Source organism: Vigna umbellata, chromosome 10 (genome assembly GCF_029865625.1).
Source record: "Vigna umbellata cultivar VRB3 chromosome 10, Vumbellata_1.0, whole genome shotgun sequence".
Taxonomy (NCBI): Eukaryota; Viridiplantae; Streptophyta; class Magnoliopsida; order Fabales; family Fabaceae; genus Vigna; species Vigna umbellata.
Genome location: NC_142174.1, coordinates 3420914 through 3430042, shown reverse-complemented (window position 1 = coordinate 3430042; position 9129 = coordinate 3420914). Strand labels below are relative to the sequence as shown.

Genomic DNA, 9129 nt, shown 5'->3' with positions numbered 1-9129 from the left:
GCGACGGAGCGAGTAAGAGAGAGAGCGCGTGAGGTGAGGCTCGAGTCGACACGTGTGAGCGTGCGTATCTAAAGTAGTGGCTCTGAGCGAGTCTATCAAATGCCGAATCCTCATTGGTTGTTTACTTTTGTGTTTCCGTTCGGATGTGGGACCCAGTTGGGCCAGTGGGCCCCAGTGAAAGGCCTATGTAGTGGCTTAGGTAGCATCACAGGTTGCCTTCGTCGGGCCCACAGGCTCGTGTTTATCAACTAGCTCTTGGTCTGATTCTATGGTCAAAACAAAATAACCAAACTCCATATGGGATTAGGTTTTTTATTTTGCACCTTTGAAAAAAGAAGATTTTTTGGTTGAGTTAAAAAAAGAAGAAAAATATAAATATAATAAAAAGTAGAAAATAAAATAAAATCATTTCACATCTAATGAATTAATAAAAATAATAATTATGTAATTTAATTTATTTCATAAAATGTAAAAGAAAAATATATTAATGAAATCATATACTGTAACATCCCAAAACACAGTCTAAAATTATATAATAGAATAATCACATTTAATAATATTACAGCTCAGTCTTACATTAAAAGAGAAATATGTTTGTGGCCGAACGGCTTTACAAAAAGAACTAAAAACTTAAACTGTCCAAAATAAACAATTATGACTGAACGGTTTACAAAAGCTCATATCGAACGGTCATACAAAAGCAAAGGGAAAAGGTAATCGAGCGATCACCTTACTATCAGACTATACTACTGACCGAACGGTTCTTACTTTTACTAAGTTTTCTTCTTCCAACGTCTCTTCCAGCAGCTCGTCTCCTTCTGCTCACATCCACATGGATGATCATTGCAATAGAAACACTGTGAAAACCTCAATTACGGGTAAAGAATTGAATCAGGTGAATAAACTGAACGTCAATAAATATACTTAGCTTTTGAATGTCAATCGAAGACCGAGCACCGGAAAGGGCGAATCCTATTGAGTTTGAATGAACGTTCTTATATATATATATATATATATATATATATATATATATATATATATATATAATATATATTATATATATATATATTTCAGAAAGGAGAATGAGTACCTGGTGTAAGACCGAGCACTTACTCAGCACGAGCGCTTGGTGGAAGACCGAACACTACTCAGACCGAGCACTACTAAACTTATAGGAGAAAGGCTTGATAAATATAATAAGATACCATTTTTGAATAGTGTTTAAGAACAAACGAAAATATGCAAATACATATAGATATACTTAAGTTTATAACCGAATACCAAGAGACAACTACGCTTGGCCGAACGCTCATGCACAGTATTACGAAACGAAGACACTCGTCCTCAACTAGGATTATTCCCAAAATGAAAAAATCCAATTCCAACTAAGTTCACTAGAAAAAACCGAACGATCAAGGACCGTTCAGTAACGAACGTACACTTTCATAGAGAAATTTCATACTAGAATTCTTTATATCAATTCATCTCTCAACATCTATTTTCATAAAGTCAAACATCTATATCATAGTAAATAATCATACTTCATATAGTCAAAACATATCAACAATCATACTTCATATACATTCAGCCACTCAACAAACATGCATTCATTAGAACGAACGTACAATTAAATTATATAAGCTTCCCTCACCTCGACACGTAGGCGAACGCTCAAACGAATCAGAATAAAACTTCCCTCTCCCACAGAACTAACGTTCGACGATCACGTTGTTAGGGATACTGAGCTACAGAGAAAAACCAGAAACACTCAAACTTCTACCACCCACTCAGACGACCAAAACCAAATAGTTGCATGCAAGATGTAACCGAACGTACTAAAGAAAAGAGACTTACCGGCTCAGAATCATAAACCAATCGGTTTACACGGAAGCTCTTGACGTCGGGAGTGCTTCAGCGGTGCCTGAGTGGTGATTGGAGAAGAGAAAGGGTGAGATTTTGGAGAGAGAAGGAAGAGTTTTTAGAGAGAAGGAGGAGAAAAATGAAGTATCAGAGTTTGGAAGAGAGGTTGCATGCAGAGAGTGGCGTGAGTTTTGAAAAACTAAGATTTGCTACCACCGTCAAGGACGAACGGCCACTTCGCTGCCCACACTTGTCTTCCACTTTCTGATTTCCAGATTTCCTTCGCTTGACACCTGGCGTCCGCTCAGAGTAGTTTTGGGTATCTGATATATACAAAATAGTAAAGTGAATTACACTGATTTTGTAAATCTTTTTATTTTGTTACCAAGCTAATCAGGATGTCAAAAATAAATGAATCCGACTTATTTAAACTCAATGTAACTTTGATCCATTAATATAAAATGGGTTAAGTTGTGCTAATCAATCAATATAAAATGAGTTGATATTAAGGTGAAGATGAGAGAAGAATTAGGGTTCCAAATATGAAAGGAGTGGATAACGAGTATTCTAAAAATGAAATGAGAAAAGAATAACGGAGGAGGAAAGTGAAGTGTTACATATTCTATTTAGGTTTTTAATTATACTAAATCGGTAGTTAATGAGTTGGCTTAAACCGAACTACTAGATTCAAAATGTTATGCTAACCATCTTTTTTGTCCAAACTTTCACACTGACTTGTCAGACTTTATGCTTTTTACCATAAAATTAATAACATTCACTTATTCTTTTCCCTTTATAAGTATCAAAATAGTTATTTTTATAAAACAAAATGCTCATAAAAGAATTTGATTGGGATGTATGGCTTAATATAATGAAAATATATTTAAAAATCATTTTCAAGTTTTATAATTATCTTTTCAAATTTTATATAAACTTCTTGTAGAAAACTGATTTGGTTTACATTTAAATAAAATCAAGTATTTGAAAAGTAAAATAATTATTCGAAAAAAATGACTATAAAAGAGATTGAAGTAAAGTAAAAATACTACGGATCTCGTGAATATATTTTTACTTATATTTTTCATTTATTTTTATGTATATCTTTCCTACTTTTATATTTTTATTTTGTAACTAAAGGAAGTATTATTTTTCTAGTGTATTTTTTTTGTGAGAACCGGTAATTAGATTTAAGAAAATTGAGTTCAAATTAAATGAAGAAAAAGAATATGTGAAATTAATAAATTTTAAAATTTTACATTCGTATTTTATTATAAAATTCTAAACTTTTTATATTCTGTTTAAAATTATGGACGAATTATTTATTATTTTTTATTATTAGACTACATTTTATAAAATAATTGTATATATATATAGATTAAGATAAAAGAATTAGAACTTTATTTGACTAACTTCTTAAAGTTGAACTTCTTTCTTTTTTATTTTCCAAAGAGTTCTTTAACATCACATTTTAATAGTATAAAATAATTAAAATATTACCTTACATATATGATAAAAGAATCACTTAGATAAAAACTAACTTACAAAAAGATAATAGATCGACCTCTCTAAATCCATCTACCAACTCATATGCTTTGCTTTCTTGTTGGAATAACTGCAAAGACTGTTTCCCTAAGCTCACTTCATTTAGATGATCATCGCAAAAGAGAAAAAAAACACACAACAGACAACACAAAAGCAAAGATAAACTAGTGATACAAAACAAATCGTATAACATTTAGAACATAGCAACCATGAATCACATATAACATACATCAACCCAAACATCTTAACATGCAAGGACCTAGACTAACTATTTGGATTTAGAATGAATGTCGAGCTAGAGTGGATGTTGCACTTGTTATGACTTCTACTGCTCTACAAAATCATTGCCAATGGGTTTCACCCTACCACACTCACAAGGTTAGTTTGTTTCACACCTTGCATCATATTAGAAGCACCCAAAACTAAGACCTCATGTTACTTTCACCAACTGAGTCAATCTTCTACTTTATAATGAAATATCATTAGAGTGTTAGGATAACCCCCAATATTGAGATCCATGCATTCATTCTAAAGATACTTGAAACCATATCGAAGGAGTCCTTCGGTGGAACCCATTTTACCAACCATGAAACCATTTGAGTCCATATGAAACCATATACATATAACATTTCACTTTTACATTACATACAAACATATACAACACTGATTATACTTCAAAGGATCATAAACAACCCAACAAGTCATCAAAAATCACATGAAACCATTCCATATACATTAATACACAAGAACAGTCCAAGAAGAACCACTAAACAACACAAAACCCCTTTAAAATCATATTTAGGAAAGGAAAACAACTTTGAAACTCTCACCAACAGCTTCGAAAGGTTCCAAAACCCTTAAAACGACCTAAAGAACGTTTAAAACTAATACTTGCACTGGTGCAAAAACAACATACAATGTCGAATATTTTTTACTTTTAACGACGTATTTGTGTTCGACGTCATATCGTGAGACGTAATTTTGACATCAAACACCCACCCTTCGACGTTACGCTTTTATATCCACGTCTACTCTACAAAGTTTGACGTCTAATATCTGAATAACTAGTTACATTTAAGGGAAGATTTAGCATCAATTGTATGGGGAGGGGACGTAAAGTTGACGTCAAGGACAAAGATGTATGACGTAACATTGACGTCGATTTATGTAGGGGAACGTTACTTGTTGTTTATAGACACGTCGAATATTAAAGTGCTTGACGTCTAATATTTGAATAAACATTTATATTTAAAGTAAAATTTGGCGTCAATTGGAGGGGGATTAACTTAAAACTGAAGTAACTTTGATGTCCAAGTAAACCGATCGACGTCATATTTGTTGATATACACGTCGAGTAGCAGAGAAAGGACGTCTAATATTTGAATAAATATTTATATTTAAATGAAGATTTGACATCGTACATGAGGAGGTTGGACGCAAGTTTAACGTCAATCAGTGCATAGTTCAACGTTCTATATTGGTTTAAACGTCGAGCCCATAAAGTTGGCGACGTTCAGTTTGGTTTATAAGAGAAATTAAATAAAGAATAAAAAAGGGATTCACTTTTTTTGGCATATAAAACGTCCAATATTTGTCATGGTTGACATCAATTGTGGATGGAGTAATACTGACTAGAAGCAAACCACTATTTCAGTATTTTTATATTTTGAATTGAACATCAAATGTTTCTTAAGTTGACGTTATGTGATTCTAAGATCATTGTTTTACGTCAATCTGGGCCTTGTTGGACGTTAATACATTTTTAGACGACAAACTGTTTTAGTAATTGACATGGAGCGATTGAATTTATTTACGAAAATGTCACCGGTCATTTTTAACGTTGGATATTGGGTGGTTGGACGCTGAATGCGTGATGTTATACGCGGTTTTTGTACTAGTGTCGAAACCCTGAAAACCACCTAAAACTGTCTTCGATTATTTTCGTATGACAATAATCGATTATCATATGTGATAATCGATTATTGTCGAAAGCTTTGAAGAAAATATGACCCTCTGATTGGAACAATCGATTATTCTTATCAGTTTTTTACAACAACCTGATTTTTCTGGTTTTGGTACATCTTAGACATATCCAAATAATCAATTTAGAATATGTAACACTAATATTGATACGAAAACATGTTTATAAATGAAAGTATAATATTACATTGCTCATTTGGATAGGAATTAGATGTACCAAACCAACTCAAAAGTGCTTAAACTCAATTTATCTCTTGCAACACTCAATATTAGCATTCTAGCAGCATGAACAAGTCTTAATACACTAAATAACATACTCAAATACTTCAATTTCATCATAACTCTCCTACTTTCAATTCCCAACACCTAAAACCTCCAAAATAGACCAGAAACTTAACTTATGAAGCCAATATCATTTCCATGAAAAATTTTATTGATTTTAGTTGTTAGATAAGTCCAAATAGGTATAATGACAGACCTCTAATCTTTCTAAAACAGTTTATACTTACTACTTCAAAATCTCACTACTCAAAACCCTTTTTTACACCAAAAATACTTAAAAACTTCAAATATAAACTCTCCCTTTGCTACATAATAGTTTTTCAACCATCTAGCCCTCCTGACAAATCTTAATTTACCTCATGACAGCACCTAGACAATAACCTCCTCACATCAACCTCATATTCTCAAACTCACACATACAAACCTTTATTTTAGGCCTAAAACCAAATAATTTCACCATTTCTCATTACAATCATTTTGAATTTAGTTTCAAACAACACAACTTATCACACATATTCATAATAACATAAAACATCAATTTCACAGTATTACAATCAGAAACTCTTCATAATACCAAATATAGTTATTTACACCTAACAAATACTTTACTACTATCACAATTTCATCCAATACATCATATTATTCCTATATATTCTATTTTAATATAACCAAACATAGATCTAAGAAAGATCTAGCTTTCCTTACCTCACAAGAAATCGCCTCAACTCAAAGAACGTTCCGTCAATTACTTGAAACGCAAGGAATATCTAGACGAACCTACGAAACACCAAATTGAAACTGGATAGAGTCCTTAGAACTCTAGATGAACTAAGAATAAAAGGGAAAACAGAAAAGCCACATGCAAAGGAGGATTCTAGGACATAATCACATATTGAAATCTAACCAAAATAAGGGTAGAAACTTACTTGCTTTATGACAAAAATTGATCGGCTAGAAATGTAGATCTTGTCACCATGATCAATTAGACACCTTCTGATTATAAAAAAGATGACTCAGGAGTTAAAACTCTCAGAGAGAAGGTAGAGAACTCTAGAAAAGTTGTTTCTAGGAAGATAGTACATTTTTTAAAATAATAAAACTCGTATATAATAAAATTATTTATAACTAAATCATTTAATATTAAAATAACTAAGTGTCACTATTTTTAAACTATCATCACTTCTAAAATATCATTTTGTAGGATTTACCGTGTTTACTTCATATACGTGAATCAATTGAAGAATAAGATATTTTTAAATTATTCTACTAGATATTTTGATTTATAGATTTGTGTGAAGGCTCGTTGAAATAATTATGTGTAATATGGGAAGTTTGAGATTCTAATTTTTAGTTTTATTAAACACCAAATTACCGCTAAATAAAACAAACTAACTACACTTATCTATTAGAATTGAAACATTAATATTAATGTACATATCTGATATTTGAAGTTTTTAATTAACTCAAGAATTGTGAGATTATATTTTTGAATGGTGTATGTTTGTATTATTTTTTGTGTTAGTGATAATGTGTTTAGTTGTAAAACCAAAATTGAGAAATTTCTATATAAGTGAGTATGTACATGATAAAATAATAAGTTTTGAAAATTTAAAAGAAGATTCTTGCACCACTATTCATTCCAACAATGTTAGTCATTATTTTATTTCCAATAATAAATAACAGTTAATTATTAAAAAGCAGAAAATAAAAATTCAAAACGACTCCACTGGGGATCGAACCCAGAATCTCTGGTTCCGTAGACCAGCGCCTTATCCATTGGGCCATGGAGTCTTTGTATGCTTCTAGGAACTAAATCAATTAATATATTATAATATTTAATCTAAAGTTTATTAACTAGACAAATAAAACGTGGTCAGATATAGTTGCAGGGACTTAATTAATTTTCTTTTACCAATAGAAGGAATTAATTAATTTTATTCTACCAAAATTTTAAATTATAATAAGGTCAGTTATATAAATTCACTGTGCAAGATTGATTACCAAAATGATTTCTATATATTTATATTCCAATCAATAGGATATAATTGGTTGATCATATATATTCAACTCAATTTAGAGACATGAATATAATCAAGGAAAAGCAGAACATATAAGCTTAAACATAATTACCATTTAACCTTCTTGTGTGTAAGGATACTGAAAATGTAGAAAAATTAAAAGCTTTTTCTCGTTTTGTGATTCAAAAATTCAATTAAAAAATAAACCTGTAAATTTAGAAATGGAGAAAAAATGTAAAAACAAAATAAAAAAAAATTACACTGTTGAAAGATTAAATTGAAAATAATTATTTGAATTAAAAAAAATTATTTATTAAAAGAATTAAAAAAATTACTAATTAAAAAATTTAATGAACAAATTACTTATTAAATTAAAAGATAATATAAATAATAATTAAAAAAAACTCTTTTTATAATATTATTTTTGAGTCTTATGTATCAATAATAATTAAAGTGTCTGTCCTGTTTTAGTTCGCTTTGTCTTTGACGGTTCAAAAATAGAGCCCAGCGAGTTGATTCAACGTAAGAGGTGAGTATAAAATTGTAACTTATTTTGTTAAAAGACAAACTTGTACATTCATATGCCAACTATTTTTTATATAAACATAAAGAGAATAATATATAAACTCAAACTTAATTATCATTCAATCTTGTATTTACTTTTTTCCTTTTAAAATTTTATATGTACATATATTAAAAGCATATTGTAAGTTTTTTTAAGTTGTGATATAGATTAATTAATGTCTAATGAATAAATCATAATTATTATTTTATATGTTAAATTATTTTATTATAATCAATAACTGAAATTTAATTTTAAATATTAATAATTTAACTTATAATATATTATTGGTTTAATACATCATTTGGTCCCTATTCTGGGGTTTCGTTCAAAATAATCCTACATTTTTTAAAAAGTTCAGTAAGACCCCATATTTTGTTAAAAAATGTTCAATCTCGTCCTTTCCGCTCACGCCGTTAAAAACATAACAGTGCAAATGCCATAGTGGCTGGTTTAATACATCATTTGGTCCCTACTTTGGGGTTTCGTTCAAAATAATCCTACATTATTTAAAAAGTTTAGTAAGACCCCATATTTTGTGTTCAATCTCGTCCTTTCCGCTCACGCCGTTAAAAACATAACAGTGCAAATGTCACGGTGGCATCTCATAAGCAAGTGGCACACATTAATAGGTGACTTAAATGATTTTTTAATTTAAAATAAAAAAGTCCCTACAACGTCATCATCACCACTCTAGACAAACCCTAATTTCTCTCCAAGAAACCCTAGCCGCCACACCATCCAACGCCATCACGCCATCCTCGCTCGCAGCCGTCCTCTCCAACACATAACACGCCACCACCAAAGCTATGTGACGAGAACGCGAGAAACCCTAGGTCTCCACGATTTGTTTTCAGGTCTGATTGTGGTTGCAGTGGAGGCAAG

The 9129-nt window shown here is 30.8% G+C and overlaps 1 non-coding gene across 1 annotated transcript; it reads right to left on the bottom strand.

Annotated features, from left to right (window-relative positions):
- Positions 1 to 7382: 7382 nt before the first annotated feature.
- TRNAR-ACG (transfer RNA arginine (anticodon ACG)) lies at positions 7383 to 7455 on the bottom strand. The gene has a single exon. It is a non-coding gene; the product is annotated as a tRNA-Arg (tRNA).
- Positions 7456 to 9129: the final 1674 nt, after the last annotated feature.